At 42.5% G+C, this 18,490-nt stretch overlaps 1 protein-coding gene across 2 annotated transcripts in view; it reads right to left on the bottom strand.

Moving 5' to 3' along the window:
* Window positions 1–18,490, bottom strand: part of PRICKLE2 (prickle planar cell polarity protein 2) — a 175,441-nt gene that overhangs the window by 116,076 nt on the left and 40,875 nt on the right. The window contains exon 1 of one of the 2 annotated variants that reach the window (XM_023200415.3): window positions 15,792–16,348. The exons of the other annotated variant lie outside the window; for it this stretch is intronic. The gene's annotated coding sequence lies outside the window, so the exon portion shown is untranslated. Of the gene's footprint in view, window positions 1–15,791; window positions 16,349–18,490 lie in introns of those variants that run through there. 2 annotated transcript variants of the gene reach the window in all.

Below are 18,490 nucleotides of genomic sequence, written 5' to 3'. Positions count from 1 at the left end.
ATCTATCCATTCATTCATATCCATAAATACATCCATATCTATCCATCTACCTATCTATCCATCCATTCATATCTGTAAATACATTCATATGTATTCATCCGTCCACCCATCTATCCATCCATTCATATCCATCCATACATACATCCATATCTACCCATCCATCCATCTACCCATGTATCCATCCATTCATATCCATATATACGTCTATATCTATCCATCCATCTAGCCATCCATTCATATCTATAAAGACATCCACATCTATCCATCCATCCACCCATCTATCCATCCATTCATATCCATACATTCATCCATATCTATCCATCCAGCCAACCAACCTACCAACCAACCAACTGCCCACCTACAAGGTTTCACCATGTTACCCAGGCTGGTCTCGAACTCTTGGACTCAAGCAATCCTCCTGCCTCAGCCTTCCAAAATTGACTGAGCAGCTACTGTGTGTTAGGCACTCACCCACCCACCAAAATTGACTGAGCAGCTACTGTGTGTTAGGCACCGCACTAAGATGCTGGGCACACAACAGTCATTAAGACAGATAACATGCCTGCCTGTGTGGAGCTTTGAACCAAGTGAAAGAGACAGTCAACAGTTAAGTAAACAAACAGACAAACCTGCCATTTCTAGATTGTGATGAGCGTTATGACAGAAATAGAGAAATCAGAAAGAGAGGAACTAAGGATGGGTGAGGACAGGCCTCCCACTGAAGTGACATTTGAGTTGTGATGAGAAGACTAACTATGAGGCAGATATGAGAAAAATCAGAGTACGAGTTTTCCAGGCAGAGAAGTGAGCACACAGGTCCTGAGGTGGGGAAGAGCACTACATGAGTCATTCTCGGAAGGTGATATTGTGGCCTCCCTCTTCCCCCACCACTGTCTGGATTAATGACAGTGACCAAACTGGCTAGGCAACTGCCTGTACCAAAGCCCAAGCACAGATGTGAAATTCAGGGGATGGTGCCATTTTAGTGGGTGTAGGAAAGTTCTCCCATCCTCCCTAACCCGTTTCTCCTTGGAATTTCTATATCCCTCTGCCTTGATACCCAGACGTCAGCATATCCTGTTATTTGCAGCCTTACTGGCTCCTTAACTCCTTCCCCCTAGCCACAATACTTTGTTTTTCCTCTTTTTTGGCAAACACTCCGTCTGAATGAGGGACCCAGGCATGAACCTTGACACTTGCCATGTCTGGGAGCAAGATTTCTATCTCTGTGAGAAAGGAAAAATGGTTTCCTAATAAACACAGAAGCTCAAGGGCGGAGACTGTGACGGGGCCAGCTGGGTATGAGGCTGGTGTGTGCTGAGTGCCAAGACCACACTGCCTGGTCCTATCCAACTCCCTCCCTTCCGGCTGGGCTCCAGCGGCTCTGGCCATCTGCACTAAGAAGTGCTTCTCTCTCCCAGGGGTTACTGAAGTTGGTACAGGGTAATTTTCAGGGGCAGTTGTTTCCTCTTCTTAATATGCCAATTCATGCTTCAGTGAAGAATTACATGCAGTGTCCTACTTTAGACTAATTTATCTTGTAACTTTTGAGCAGCAGAAATGCCTTCTCTTTTAAAAACAAGCCTCCTGGGTGACTTTGCTTGGAAACATATAATTTAAAGATCTCTTACTGTACTTTGATTTGCTGGAATGATGTCTCAGTCATTGAGGGGCAGTATCTTAGATTGGGTTTCCCCAGAATCAGACTCTTGGAAGATATCTGAATCTTGTGGGAGATGATCCCAAAAAGGCCTGACAGGGAACGGAAGAATGAAAGTGGGGAAGGGTAGGATGCAAATAGAGGGTAAGTTAATGAACAGGTAGCAGCTTTGAGCAACCAGAACTCATTTCAGCTGAGGACCTATGGGAGAAGTACAGAACATTCCTCAGATACATTCCCCTTGGGAGTCAAGGAAGTAGGGCTACTTATCCACCAATTATCAACAGCCATTGGTTGAAGACCACTCCTTGGGGCTCTCTGCCCTCTCCCACAGGCCAGACAAGTAGGCTCAAGCAACAAGGTAGAGTTTCTACAGCAGCAGGAACCATGAGTCCAAAAGGCAGAACAGAGGAAATTCTGGAATACTTGTGGCAGTCAACTTCATTCATTAAACAATAATTCACTGAACATTTACTATGTACCATGCATTGTGGTAGGTGTTGCAAGGGGTTAAAAAATAAAAAGGAGTCTCTCTCTGACACAATGATATAGCCAGAAATATCTAGACCATAAATTACAAAGTGGAGAGTTCTTGTGAAAAAGATATTTAAAAGAATGTTCTCGTTCTGAAGAGAAAGATGCTGAAATATATACAGATAAGGGATGATGTTTGCAGTTTATTCTCATATGGTTCAACAAAAATAATATGTGTATATGACTGTGTGTGGAGAAAGAGAGGAAAAGAGGGAGAGAACAAGCAGCACAAATGTGGCAACATGTTAACAGAAAAATCTAGAAGGGTGTTTTGGGAGTTTGTTATACTATTCTTGTAATTTTGATCTAATTGACCTTGCAATTTTACAAAATAAAAAGTTTTAAAACAAAGAAAGTGGTTGGTACTGCATCTCTGTTGTTAGGCCATCATTAGTGTGTCAGCCACTGTGTTACAGAAGATTCCTGGTTAACGACAAATCAGGGAAGGCCTCCTTGAGGAAGCTGGAGCCAAAGGTTGCCGAGTAGGAGAGGTTTCTAGGCAAAAAGATAATGAAAGAGTATTCCTAACAGGCAAATAAAGTCATAGGAGGGGGACAGAACATGGTGTCACTGAGATGCTGACAGGAGTCTAGGATGGTAACAAGATGGCAGCTGGGAGGGAGTTTTAGCTTTATTTTAAAGGCATTCACAAGCCAGTGAGGAATCGCCTACCAAGCACATAGAGAACTAATTCAACTTCATGATGAGTAGACGGAGTGAGCCCTCAAAGGAGAAGAGCTTGGCCACTGATGGTGTCTCCATGGCAACACTACTACCTGCATCCCCACATCACTGTATCCCTGTGCAAGGCTGTGGGGTATCTAGAAAAGCTCTGATTTCCTCAGCTGCCTGTCAGACCTGCTGCTCTGCAAAGAATAAACCAAGGTAGATAGAGTTGGTGACTCCTTCTAGATATATTTCTCCACTTCACTTTGTCTACATGCCACCTGTGATTTTATGGCATGCACATTTTTGCTTCATTGGACATTTATCAGAGCAAGTTCTAAGAGCCCTTCCTTTCCAGATAAATCCTTTGGGGGAACAGTTTCTGAGGAAATGAATGAAAACTGAATTCTAACACACCTCACCTCCAAACTTCAAGGCAAGGATCAGAAGACTCCACAAAACACCTCTTTGTTTGCTTTTCTCTTCCATGCCACCTGCTGAAGTACTTGTTTAGTCTCTACCTTCTTTGTGGATGAAGTTGGCTAAACTTATATAGACAAGATCTGAGGCATAAAATATTCCCTAAGGACTTAAAGGCAGTATACTGCAGAGGGTTAGGATCTTAGATTCTGTGGTTACAATAACTTGGGTTCAAATCCTAACTTCGGTGAGTTGCCATTAGGATTTAACAACTTAATACATAAAACATTCATGGTATAATGAAACTTGACAACGTGCCGGTGTGCTAGATCCTACCCTATGTCTACAGATACAAAGTCAAACAAACAAGCAAACAAAAGTAGTTAGGGTTCTTGTTCTCCAGAAGTCAATCTAGACCCTACTAATCTATTCCAGTTAGGATGGAAAGAGATCAATGGAAAACAGATGGGTGGTGAACAATTTATTTTGATGTCTTGCCAAATCCTTAGTGTAAACTTAAAGGTGTGCTGAACTGAGCAAGGTAATTTTATTATTATCCCTATTAAAGGATTATGTATCCTTGACCAAGTTTTTAATTCTTCAAGGTCATACTAATGACTGTTTTGTTGTTGTTGTTTGTTTTTATTTGAGATGGAGTTTTTCTTTTGTTGCCCAGGCTGGAGTGCAATGGCGCAATCTTGGCTCACTGCAACCTCCGCCTCCTGGGTTCAAGCAATTCTCCTGCCTCAGCCTTCCACCAGCTAGCTGAGATTACAGGCATGCCCCACCATGCGCAGCTAATTTTCTGTATTTTGTAGAGACGTGGTTTCACCATGTTGGCCCGGCTGGTCTCGAACTCCTGACCTCAGGTAATCCACCCGCCATGGCCTCCCAAAGTGTTGGGATTAAAGGCGTGAGCCACCGCACCCGGCCATGACTTTCTTTTCATACCAAGATGCAATAAGGCAGACAGGTTAGACAGTAAATTAATGACTTGTTGGATGAATCAAGGACTATAGAGTTACCAAGCCCTTTCATTTCATGTAACTTTTGAATTGCCAATAATCTCTACAAGGTTAGTCAGAAGAGCAGGGGTTCTTTATAGATGAAGAAAGTGAAGTTCAGAGACGCCAAGTACTGTGGTCACTACTGAATGCTAGAGGTATCTGGAACTCTAAGTTTACTCATTTTCCCCTGAGCCCAGGGGCATAAGGTCAGTTTGGCTTCATTTTTGGGGTGTGATTTCTCCACTTTTTTTCAGAAAACATTTTCTGAGTATGTGCCAAGCTCTGTGTCAAACAGTTTCCATGCCTTTCTTAGTTAATCCTCAAACCACACTATGAGAAGAAAATTATGGATATCCTTCTCATTTTACAGATAGGACAACGAAGCCTCAAAGAGTTTGTGGAACTTACTCAAAGCCCTTCACCAAACACCTTAATACCTTTTGGCAGCCCCTCCGGATTGGCTGCCCTGGTCCCTTAATCCATGTAAAACAAGTTGTGCTTTTTTCCGTGTTCACATAGAGGCCCCCAAATCACTGGCAAGTCATAGGAAATTCTTAAGTGGCTGCTTATTAATAACATTTTCAGTTTATATTAGGCCGCCTTTCATCCAGGGGAACTGGGCCAGCTCCATGCACAGAGAACCACAGAAATTCAGCCATCTCTGGTATGGACGTGAGCCAGCTGGCAGTGGAATCCCTCAGGGGCTTGGCTTGTGGGGATTCTGGCAATGGTCACACCCTTCGAAACTTGACAGGGGCCCTTTAATATCTGTGCTGAAGGGCTGAAGGCAAAAACTTCCCAGAAATCCACGTTGCTCAGCAAACGAGGCCAGAGGCTCCGGACGACCCCAGTGGACTTGCGAAACAAGAGAATCCAGCGACTGGAGGTTTACCAGACACCAATGCTGGATGTAAAGCCCCTCAATTCAGATTGAGTTAGACACAACAGGGAAAGACATTATTTTCAGGAGAGACCTGGCTTTAGTCAAGTCCAAAGAAAGAAACCAAACAAACAAAATTCTCAGGGTTTTCTATAGGAGGGACAGGCAGCAAAAGTGAGATGCTGATTTTCCTGATTCAAGCTGGATCTATGGAAAGGTTTTTATGGTTTTGTTCTGAGCTACAACTTGCTTCCTCATTCTTGCAGCAGTGAAAGGAAGGAGGGAGGTAGACAGAAAGAAAATAACATTTCCTGGTTTCATGATTTTTTGGAAAGAAGCCCTTGATGAATTGGATTCACATGGTCTACAGGAGTAAGGTTTTGAAAATATTAAAAAATTTGTTATACTCCGATTTGACAAGGTGCTGGTTGAAGGATGTACTTCTCCTCCATCCCAGCCCCCACACTGTGTCCCAAGCCTGTTAGATGTAGCAACGCCCACACACTTTGAGCACAGTTGATGAAACGAACAACAAGGAGCCGGGACCGTGGACTTCCTTGGTGCACAGGATGAGTCTTAGTTATTTATTCATTATCTCTTTTTACCAACTCTGTCTCTACTATCCTAGTCCAATTCACCATTACCTCCTGCTTGAGCTACTACAATAGCTTACTTCTTAATTTCCTGCCTCCATGCCTGCCCTTCGAGAATCTAATTTCCACCACTGTTTGCTTTTTAAACAATGATGATAACACTCAGGTCTCCTGCTTAAAATGTGCCATTAACTTCTCACAACAATGAGAATGAAGCACAAACTCTTTAACCATAGCCTACAAGACCCTATATAACCTGGTCTGTTCCTCTCTCTCCAAATTTATTTTGTTCTACTCTATTCCCCATCTTGCTCCAGCCTCGGCAGCCTTTATTTGTCCTTTGAATTTGCCAAGGTCGTCCCTCTCTTAGGATCTTTGCAGTAGCTGCTCCTCAGCCCAAAAGACCCTTCCCTCAGTACTTCAGGAGCTGGCCTGCTTTTCACTGTTCCCATCATCAACCAAAGACCTCTCCACCAAGGATCATATGAAAAACAGCCCACCTCCCTTTCTCATATACTCTCCCCATTTTAGTATCCTTTAAATTTTTTGTTTCCTTAACATCAGAAGCCATTTATTTGTTGGTGTGTCTATAATACCTTTTCCCATTGTAATGTAAATTTTAAAATCCTATATCTAGAATAACAATAATAAGCATTCAATAAGTAGCTCTTTGAAATTTTGACTCTCTAATACTTAGTCCGAAATCTAGCTGCAACCAGTGGGCTACAAACAAGATATAACCAAAGTGTAAATTTTATTTTTCATATTTACTTTTTTACAATAACTGAAAATGTATATTGCTACAATGATGTCAAAAATGTAGAGTGTGATTCAACTACACGATGAGTAGTGTTTGGCCAAAATCACATTAAAGAAAGACTGCCTTTGTCCTCAATTAAATGAAAGTTTGCAAAAGCTTAAGATGAGGTAGAGAAAAATGTATTACTGCTGAGAATGTACCATAACTATAGTGTAGTAATTTAATTCTGTTACTGTACTGCAAAATGTCAAGTATTTGAAAGAATGCCTCAAGTACAGAAATACTGAAAAACTCTGGCCTAGTACACAGCAAATGTTCAAAAAGTTGTTAAACTGTTGAGTGAACAATAAAAAGTATCTGAGAGAGAGAAGCAACAAGAACTCCTGTGGCTTTGGCATCTGAGACCACGACCCTCAATTTACTCATCTATAAAATGGAAGAAAATCAGGTAACTCTCTCCTTCTAGCTCCACAGGGTTTAACATTAGCTCCTGGGTAATCATGTAGAAAAATGTTGCATTTCTCTGGGGCAGAAGAACATTTCTTTTTTCCAGTCTCACATTAACCTGTAGAGATTTCTCTGGATGAGTTTATAGCAACCTACCACCCAACTTAGCAGTTCTTAACCTTTTGGGTGACTTGATGCCCTTAAGAATCTGATGAAAGCTGGGATCTTCTCCCTTAAAAAATGGACAGATACACATTCACAGAAAATTTTGCATTAAATTTCAGAGTTCATCAATTCTGTCTGGTCCTTTGCTGTCCAGGGATCCTAAGCTAAAAACATCTGTTTGGAAAACTGGTTAAGTGCACAAGACCGGCTGTGATATTTTAAACTACCCACACAGGGCCAAAGTCAGCGCCTTACATCTCGCAGATGCTCAATTGCTATTTCTCACTCTCTGTAACATTCTTTTAAAAATTCAAAATAGCACATGATATCATAGTTACCATTTAGGATGCTGCATCTTAGCAATTCAGTGGTGCAGGGTTTAAAACCATTTTTAAGCATTACAAGGGCAAACAACATGAGTGTTTAGGCAGCTGGTTAGGCGGCCAAATTGACACAGTGAAAAGAAGGCAGGTTCAAGCTTTCCGATCAATCAGGCCCCATGATAATGCTGCTTTCTACTTATTCCCCTTTCAGAAGCCAGTCTAGCAAGAATCAACACTCCTGTTGAGAGAGGAGCATGTGAATTCTTTGCTGTGCATTTTCACCCTCCTTCCTAATAAGGCAGGCACTTCAGAGTGGCCCAACCTGCACAGGACACAAGGGTTGGGGTGTCGTCTTTCCAGTCAGTGGCAAGCTTCTAGTCTTGACAGGCTTTCCTGGCAACTTCTGAGATGATGAACTCAAAAGCGAGTAATCGACTCAGGCAGCGATTTAAATGAAGTTCTGACTCTTGATGGATAAGCCGTCAGGGGAAGGGAGAGCTTTAGCTGAGGGCTATGCAGTTGCTGAGCCAGGAGCTAGCACTTCATATCCCCTGACTACCTAACCAATGGCTGGACTGCCCGGAGGATGCCTACAGAAAACAGCCCCTTGTAAAGGAGGTATTCCTCTGACAAAATTACAGCAGGAGACCTGGAGAAAGACCCTACATCACTGGTAATGAAAGGGGACAGGAGTCCTGAGGTATTACTCAGAACAACAGGATGTATATTACAGAGAAAGAAAGAAAAAAAGAATATTAAAACCTTAATGTACCAAAAATTAAACATTCCTCCTTTTAATTTGTATAAATTTAGGTGGTACAAGTGTAGTTTTGATACATGGATATACTGCGTAGTGGTGAAGTCTGGGCTTTTAGTATATCCATCATGTGAATAGTGTACAGGGTACCCATTAAGTAATTAACTAAACCTTTCAGTAAGCCTGCAGAACATTCACATTCATGAGAACAAATCAAATACAGAGTGAATGGAAAATAGGGTTTCATTTCAGCACACTTAGGCTATTGGTAGGTGTTTAATACGTAGTTACTAAACTGAAAAGAGAACCAACTTCCGGGGGTATCCAAGGGTTGAGTTTGCATGTAGGATAAATCTCCTGGGCCAACTGTAACTCATGGGTATAGGCTGCCTCCAGTGCTGTGTTGAGAAGAACTCTGAGGATGCACTGGGGCTGGACAGAAAAAATGTGTCGATTATTTGTGAGGTCTGAAGTGGACAAAGGAGATTGGAGTATGGTGATATAGGTGCCAGGTATTTGACATACTAATCATATGGTCAGGACATTTATAAGAGTGAAGTCCAAACAGCCTGGTGTCTAGTGAGGTGACAAATATCAAGCTCAGATAATGTTCACAATCAACCTCTTCTGGCTTCCATACAAAACAGGATCACTGGGATTCATTTTCAGGACAATAATTTGCATGGCTGCCATAGTCTGAATCACAAGACATACTCAGTTGGGCTAACCCTGCTTTTCCTATTAAGGCAGAAAAGGTATCTGTCATACTGTCCAAATTTACAAAACCAAGACGGATAATGAACTGGGATTTAATTTAAAATAAAACCTCAATTAACCAAAACCCCCCATTCCTCAGAATACTCCTTTCATGTACCACTTCCTCCCCACCCCAGGTGACAACGGAGCAAACACCTGTGCTTTTCGAAACTTCACAATGCCTTTTACTTTAATTTCTATAAATCAGAACATTTTTTACTTAAAAACAATACAACCTCATCTGGGAAACATCTACTTCTTACAATCTCAAGTACCTGAAATATTTGTAATTGTACATATCATATAATTACATACACATTCACATAGTAAGTCCCAAGATATTTCACTCTATTATGTCTATAAGTTGTGAAGGTTCCAGAATCAGGTGATATGAATTCCAATCCCAAGTTGGCCACTAACTAGCTGTGTGACCTCGGTCAAGTTAGTCAACCTCTCTGGGCTGAGTTACTGCAGAATGCAGATGGTAACAAAGCCTGCCTCCTAACGCAAGGATCAAGTAAAATACAGCACATAGAACAGTGAACACCTAGTGAACACAGTGCCTGACACACAGTAATCATTAAATAGTAGATATTATTTTATCTGCAGGTGGAGAAACTGAGTCATGGTGCAGCTGAGTGATTTATTTGAGGTTTACTCAAATAAGCAACAATTGGAACTAGACTCGGGACCTTCTGAATTTAGTCAAATTTTCTTTCCTCTATGCCTATTATAAAGGTAGTTTAGAAGGAGTAGCATCAGCATCCCAGGGGAGCTTGTTAAAAATTCAGAATCTGCATTTCAGCAATGCCCCCAGGTAGATGCACATTAAATTTGGGAAGCCTTGGTCTCTAGCACTCTGTAGGATGCTTGCATACATAACAAAGCCCTGGAGAGCTTCTGAAAGTGAACAAGCAGCACCAACACACTGCCCACTGCCATCCCCTTTTCACTAGTGCAAAGCATCCAAAGGTCAGACGTTCTTCCAGGAAGCTTCCCGTCATTCTCCGGGGGGCTACCACTTCTTATATTCCAGCACATATTCACAACACAGAGAAGTCAGGTCCTGATCTAAAACCTGACCTTTTAGTTCCAAGCCAAAAGCGGCCGACAGTGCAAATTACACTCCTTCCCTGACGAGGCTGAATTCATTCTGAAAGTTCGCACTCATCAAGGTCATGGCTGGAAGACAACGTATAGATCACCTGATTTAGGACCTTCATGTTCAAGATGAAAGAACTGAAGCTTGGAAAAGGGAAACATACATTTTAGTTAGAACCTGATGTGCACACAACTGGCGACCAAGAGCAACAAGCTTGGTTTCCCTCTCTCCAAACTCCCATTGGTCTGCCCATAGCCACAAGTTTAGACCAGACGAACTCCCTATGTTCCCTGTAGTCCAGCAAAGGACTTCTTCCATCTCCCTGCAGTTTTTACTTTTCATCTCAGGGTGTCTTTTGACTTTCCAAGCAATCTCACACTTTCATTCCAAAAGTCACATTAAAAGCAGAAGGTGAAGACACCACTATGTTCTGTTTCAAGTCTGACATATTCTCTTGGGTGTTTCCAACTTTACCAAGGATCAACCGATGAGATTTTAATTCAATGGCTAAACAATGAGGTGTTTCTCAAATGAGGGATTCATAAAGGAACTATATAAGAGAAATAAACAACATCCCCAGGGGACATTATAATGAAAAGTATCAAGAAGCCTAGAATGGTGGACAGGCTTTGGACTCTGATTACCCTGGGTTCGAATCCCACCATTACTCTTTACTGTCTGTGTAAGCTTGAACAAGTTACTTAACTTCCAGGAGTCCTGATTTCTCAATTACTAAATAGAACCAATAATATCTAGCTGCATGATTGCTGTAAGAATTAACAAGGCAAGTTTACATAAAGCATCTTTCGTAGCAAGCACTCAGTAGGCACTCAGTCTATGACAGTTATCATACATCCACATCAACATTAACCACAGACCATAACAGACACATAGCCACCCAAAACATACATTGCCTCCTATATTAACAGTTACCTTAAAACCTTACCAGATTTTGTGACCATAGAAAATATGGCTGTTTCTCAGTTAAGTCTTGGAACTTTCATGAGCAGGCATCTCTAAGGACTCATAACTGATGAATGGATGCCAAGAAAAGAGCTGGAAAAATTGGCATCTTGCCCAGTTGAAATGAAATGCTAAGAATTTCTGCCCTGGCTACCCTTAACCCTGGATGGGGTTGGAAAATATTTACAAGGTTTGATTTTAAGGAGTCAAACAGAGGAGGGTGACTTGAAGCCAACAGCAGTCCCAGTGTGAGAGGAATGGAGGCAACTCAATTCAGTCTCCCACCACCTGAGGCAGGCTGGGTGCTGGGTTGGAAAACGTACCAACCAGAAGTGGATCTTTCTCCATGTCCGAAGAGATAAAGAAAGGGCTCCTGTGCTGCCTTCAGTGCTCCAAACACTTACATACAGCAGCTCAAACACATACAGCAGCTCAAACACTAGCACCAGGAAGAAGGGAACTATCAGAGACCACCCCCCCAGCCCCCACCAACTATTGCTTTCTCCTGTGGGTTCACTCTGCTGTTCTGAGTGAGCATGACTCTGGCAATGCTTTGTCAAATGAGGCCAGCCCTGATTTTCTTCATGCCTCCAGTTCCAACCAGCGACGTCTCTGGATTCTGTGCCCTCTAGAGTGTTAGGTTTCATCTTCCAAGTCAACACTCATATCTGAGTGCTTGGTTTAGTCAATTTGATCTTTACAGACTTCATGGCCAAACATGCACTGAAATTTACCCCCTACACCCACCAGGGAAAGGCAGGCTCATATTGTACTTGAAAATATGCTCCTTTTAATTAATGTACTTTTAGAAATGGTCCATGGTGCTCTAGTGGAAAACATGTGCTGTGCTTAGTCATAAGGAGGGTTTTCGGATTTAAAATGGCTTCGCTGTGAGTTTTGTAGGACAGATGGGGAGAGGAGTTTTTAGCTAAAGGAGAACAGAGTTGCCTTCTGAGTTGCAACTTCACCCAAAGGGAACCTTCAGCTTTGCACTTTCATGGTGGATTGGCAATTGCTCTGATATTCTCCCAGCTGCTTCTCCATTCTGTCTTCCTTTCCCTCCCCTCCTCTTAAAGCTCCATCCAAACTCACACACTCTCTCCCCTCTCTCCAGCCTTGCTTTTTTCTCCTCTGCCTTATCCCCAGGGAAATAACACAACAAGCAAGCTTATGGTTTTCAGACGCCAAATAATAAACTGCTCAGACAATAGGCCGAAGAAAAAAGAAACCCAAGTCTCCAAACTCAACTGACTCAATTCCCAAAAGAGATCTTCACCCCTGCTTGATTCAAACATACATATATACACACACACACACGCATAAAAACCAGAACATTTCATTTTAAATGTTTACAGGTTAAGACAGAGCAAAGGGGCAAATGTCAATCAAAAGCATCAACAAAGAAAACAGATTTGGTCAATACCTCATCCTCAAGCTTCTTAGTTTGCAAATAGCTCATGGTCACCAGCAGTTCCCTGTTTATAAGCACCACAATCATGGAGGGAATGAACAGAGAAAGGTTTCAGTGGGTCTTTAAGCACAAAAGAAAGTCTTTATCCCAATGCCACCCAGAATTCCTATCTGAGGGACACAGACTTTTGACTCTTGTGTGTTTTTACAGACAGCAGAGAAGAAATGACCACAGCTTCGGGGCTACTAAATAAAGAGGTTTCTGCTAATTCGAGGCAGGCAGTGCAGTTGGATCATTGAGCCCTACTCAAACTCAGAGCGTTTGGAATTGATGTTTATTAAAAGAAGCACTAGACGGGGTACCAAGGTTTGTCATCTGCTATGTCATTTTATTTGGATTTCCCAAATACCTTGTTGTTACTGATTTCTAATTTAATTTTATTGGCCTTCAGTTTCTCTGTTAAATAAATATTAAAAGTACTGCCCCCTGTTGTTCATAGATTGGGATTAACTGGGAAATATGCTCGACATCCGGTCAGTACCAGGAATTGGGCAAGGGCATTATAGCCGGTATCTTCACAGCAATCCCATGCATTCAGGGGACTTTATTTCCAACATTCATATGAGGAAGCCAAAGTTCAGAGAGGTCAGGTAACTCTCCTAAGATCACACATCCCATCAGGAGGTAAGGGAGGTGGGCTATGGTCAAGGTATAAATATTATTCTCCGTGCAAAACACAACTCTACTAAAGATCAGTAGCAACCAGGAATGACCAACTCCCAGAATGTTATGGCAGACTCCTCTGACTCTTCTAATCCAGAAGAGTCTTTATCTTTCAGATCCCTGTGTCAGAGTTCGAATTCCCCTAAATTAAAAAGAAAGATCTTGGGAGGAAAGGGAGAGAAACAGCAGTCCAATTGTATGACAGAAATAGGCTCACTGGCATGAAGGAGGCAGACCACAAGCCTGGCAAAATTGTACCATGGCAGTGACACAAAACAAGAGCAGACAGACTGGGCCACGGGTGGGCAGGCAGGCAGGGGAGGCCTATTCCTTTCCCTTAGCAGCCAACCCACAAGCTGAAGGCACCCAGATGGTGGCAAAAATTCAGCCTTGGAACTTCTGAGGAGCCAACCAGCAGGTTAAGCACGTATCCAATGGCCTCCCTGGATGGAGAAGAAAATGCTCAATGTCTGCACTGAAAAGAACGAAGCAAGAAAAGGACTGTCTCTCATATGCATAGTTGAAGCAGAAGAGAAATCTAGAAATGCATTGATTCCAACTAGGACCCCGCAGCTTTCTACATGTAACTTGTCAGCTGCCAAAACAGAATGCCTTCTTTAAGGCTGCCTAAGCCCCAGCTAGTTCTAAATGATTTTCATTATACCAGCTGGTCACTTTCAGTTCTGCAAAATACAGTAGTTCTGGATAACATACTTTATTCTGTCAACTCAATCAATAGGGTGGAAAGTTTCTTTGAGTGGGAATCATTTGGCTGTAACAGTACCAGAGATGGCATCTTTTCTGCTAGCAAAACCTCTCTGCAGGCAAACGGATGTGAACATGTTGCCTTTTCAATACTATCATGTTTTTTAGCAACAATACTTATAATGATAATGACAAAATGGGAACAACAACAACAAAACAACAATAGCAGCTAATATTTACCGAGTATTTACTACGTGGCTGCCACTGTGCTTTTCAAAGGTCATCTCGGTAAATCCTTCTACCTATCACCCTACCTATAGATTCCATTGCTCTCTCCACTTTACTGGAAGGAATGGGTAGCTCTAAGTATCTTCAGCTCTTTCCAACTCCAAAGTCTGAGCCCTGGATAAATATCATCTCATGCTGCTTAACCTCTAAGTTCTCTTCTCATTCTTTAAGCTTCCATAAATGCATCTTTCTTCCTCTATTTTTATTTTTTCCCTCATAATGCATGTGTAAATCTTTATAAACACGCCATTTCAAACAATGCTATTTTACTATTTCTGGCTGCCCCGTGAATCTTTATAGACTGAGATGCCCGATGGAGCCAGTATGTTTTAATTTTCACATTAAAAACAGAATTCCCAAGGGGAAGGAGCATTTGATGGAAAGGCAAAACCTTTATACGCACTCAAGGAGGCATTAAAATCCAAATTTCCAAAATACGATAATTATGTCAAAGTTGTGACTTACTCTGGAGCCCTTGGGGACACTCATCCCGACCCATCTGTGAAAGTCATCAGCAGGCAGTAAGCCTTCTGAGGAGCAGGATTACAGCAGCCAATTTGGCCTCTAGCAAAGAGGCAAGGCAGCTTCATTTAGTTTAAGTCTCACTGAGACGGTTTAAAACACTCTTCGGGAAGAGATGTGCAGGCGAAGCAAATCACAGCCTTACCAGCTGCAGATTCAGTACACAGCAGTCTATGTCTACATATTCATGGCACACTGGAGCCCTCCCCTGACTGTGCTCATACATGCATTGATATGAGAAGCAGAACTCTCTCACTGGGGAAATCATCTATGTGCCTAAGTTAGACAAGAGCCACATTTGGACCAGCGGATGGCATCGCATCTGGTACGGATCGCTAACCTCGGTGCGATTTGGCCCAGCCCGGATTATTTATGATTCATAAAAGTCCCACTGGACCACAGCATAGTCCAAGACCATATAACAAAAAACCATGGGATTAAAAATCTGTATTTCATCACAAGACCTCCATGGCAAATTAGTAATGCTATGATTGGTTTTCAAGAAGCCAAGAGTGAGGAGAACTAACTATGATCACTCCCTCAAGAAACCCAGCGTAGAGGGCAAACCGAATCATGTGTTTCAGCCAGGCTATGCAGTCATGTTCTGAAGCTCTGTCACCATTTCTAATCTGAAAGCAGTGTCTAAAATTAAATCTAAATAATTTGAAAGCCATTTCTTTACCTGGAAGTCTCAGCTAAGTCCTTGTTCCTCAGATCCCCTAATGGTTTCTGACATCATGTGTTGAAAAGACTACTGTGCATGAACACTATCAGGTATTTGGTCTGTTAGCCCCCTTCCCCATATTATTATTGTTATTTAAAGAAAGGTAGACTTTTAGAGAAACGCTGCTTCTTCTTAAGTACCAAGATTTAAGCATTTCTTCAGGACTCCCTAGAGCTGTGACACAACACTTTGCAATCGAGCTTTCTAATAAGCATAGAAAAGGCAAAAGGGGTCAGAGGGCCACCAAAAATGATACCTGGCCAAGAAAACGAAGCCCCAAGATCCCACCCCCCTCCAATGCAAAGGCCCTAGATCTGGCTTTCTCACCCTCCTTAGAAAATACGCTGCTGTTTAATTTGTGAATTAGAGCAAATTTCTTACCCACCTCCAGGGAGGATGAAATGCCCAGTCTCGGAGGAAGCTTCTGCCAGACCCTTGGAGCTTGTCAATTGTCCCAGTTCACTTTCTCCCTGGGTCTGACTTCTAAGAATGCAAGCAGGACCTCAGGCAGCCAAAGCATCTTCTCCTCAAACCCCCTTTACAGTCTGAACCCTTCCTGAAGCTGGCAGCAGACTCAAGCCGAGATGTTCCACATTCCCTCGGGGAAAACAGCACTGCTGGATCCAGACTCTGCTGGGGAATTCACCAAGCAGGGAAAAAAAAGTATGACTTCTACTCTTCCTCTGGATCAGCCTGAGTGCTCAGATCGCCTTCCCGAGGACCCCCAGTTTCCTCTTAACTCCCCTTCTTCATGACAATCTGAAGGAAGAAGTCCCAGACTCCAGCCTCAGCGTCATCAGCTGATCCTGAGCCAGACCCGGGCGACTAGTCAGCTGCTCACAGAGCTCAAGCCACTGAACCAGGAAATGTGCTGCTCGGTCAAAAAATAATAATAACTGTCGGTGGCGCTGCTGGTGGTGCCTGAGAAGTCGCTGTTGCAGTGCTTGCATCCTCCGCATGCTAATGAAGCTGTGATGTCAGCAAGTCAGTCACGGCATCTGGACGTCCCATTCCGCTGCCCAGTGCTGAGATTTATTTACATGTAAATTAGCCTTGCCTTCCAAATCAATAATCCCCAAGCCAGGGAGAGGGGAAGGAAGCCTTTGCTGGATGCAAAGGCCCAGCTACGCAACCTCCAAATGAGCACGAAAAAATCACATATAAGAAGAGAGGCTTTAAAGACACATGCCTGTTTTTTTTCTTCTTAAAAGCTATGCTCTTATGTGCCAAGGATCAGATCTGGGCACAATTATCAACCTGAGCGCCTGTTTCAGATTATATGCTACACCAACCTAGGAGTGGAATCAGAGCGCTTTTTTTTCAATTAAATGCTGTGTCAAGCCTTCAAATGGCTCTCCTTTTTAATTTTTTTCTTTCTCTTCTCTCTTCAACTTTCATTTTGGGGTGTTGCTTGTTTTTTGGCCTGAGACTACGTCACCTTTGAGCTTTTGTGCACCTTGAAATAAAGCACAAGTGACTCCTTTCCTCACGTGCTTGGATGGTGAGTTAGTCAGCTGCCCTCTAACCCCTTACCCCAATTCCAAGTGCATGCAGAAGAAGACAAAGCATAAACCTTCCCAGGGGCATCTGAAGACCCTCAGGCCCTTAGAGAACACTGCTTCCATCTCCTCATTTTACAGATTAGAAAATGGAGACAACTGGAGAAATAACTTTTCTAAACTCACACAAGGATTTCAGCAAGGATGGGTCAGAACCCGCATTTCCTAGACCTCAGATGGAGCTTTTGTTGAAATCCTTTGGGGTCTCCAATCTCCATTTTTCTGCACCACTAGTAGGCCTAACTTAGCAATCTGGAAGAAAGGAATCTATACATTTGGAGACCCCTGTGTTCAAACCCTGCCTTTCCTTCCTGCTAGCAATGTGATCTTAGGCAAGTAACTTAACTTGTGGGATCTTCAATAACCTCATCTGTACCATTCACTCATTCAATAAATATTTACTGAGCACATACTGTATGCCATGCACAGCTCTAAAGACTGGGTATAAACACAGTCTCTGCTTTCAAGGACCTTATGGGCTACTGCAATTAAAGAAAGTAAAATACTGAATAGAACCATGGTGAAGATTAACACAATATCACATACTCAATAGTTATTTCTGATATTTTGAATGAAGTCAGAAAAATTCACCTAGGCATACTGTCTACTAGGCTGATCACTGTTCCTAGCATCTGACTATTTCCATGGTCATCTTTAATTGTTTAAAGTCATATATTCCTTCAATGCTGCCTGTGCAGTATCCCGGGCCAGGAGAGAGGCAAGAGTCAGGCAATATTCCGGACTCTGTGCCTGTGATAAGGAAGCGCTGTGAGCGAAAGTGAAGGGTGAGGGAAAGGTTGGGGAGGCTGGGAGAGAGGAATATTCCATCATGCACAGAAGTGTCCCCAAGGACAAAGCAGCTAGCATGGCTCCTTGCCCACACTCCCCCGCCTGGGGAACCCACTCTGATGGGCTCTGCCCTTCCAGCTGGAGTTCCTGAAGCTTCAAATGAATTTCTTTGTTGGATGTGGGGAAGTTAAATTATGTCTTTTGTTGTATGTAATTGTATTAATAATGCTTAATAACTTCTTTCAGAATGCTTCTCTCTAGTTCCCAGAAGACTTTTCATGGTGAAAATCATGAGACCTGGAATAACTTCTCAGTAAGAGAAATAAAATACAATCAAATGAATAACACTCAGCCTTCAGTTTCCATCACACAGAACTCAGAGCGTGTGGGGAGGCAGATGGTCTCCTTAGACCTCAATATCCTTCAAAAAGTCAATTAACAAATCTAACAGTTTGGGGTCCCCAATAGCCAAGTGGAAGCAGTGACATTCTAACCCAGTGTGGCCATGAACAGGTCACTTCAATTTTCCATGCCTCAGTTTCTTAAAAATGGGTACACTATTCTCTCATCTACTCATGATCAGCATGGTCATACAAGAGGCAATTCACAGCTTATCAACAATGAAATATAGACAGCTGAAACATAGCAAGAGATTAATCTTCACCTGGAACAGATGTGACATGTGACTACCAATTTCTTAAGAATTAACAATATCACATGGAGTCTAAAATGGATT

This window comes from Piliocolobus tephrosceles, chromosome 2 (genome assembly GCF_002776525.5).
Source record: "Piliocolobus tephrosceles isolate RC106 chromosome 2, ASM277652v3, whole genome shotgun sequence".
Taxonomy (NCBI): domain Eukaryota; kingdom Metazoa; phylum Chordata; class Mammalia; order Primates; family Cercopithecidae; genus Piliocolobus; species Piliocolobus tephrosceles.
This window is presented reverse-complemented; position numbering and strand designations above follow the sequence as displayed.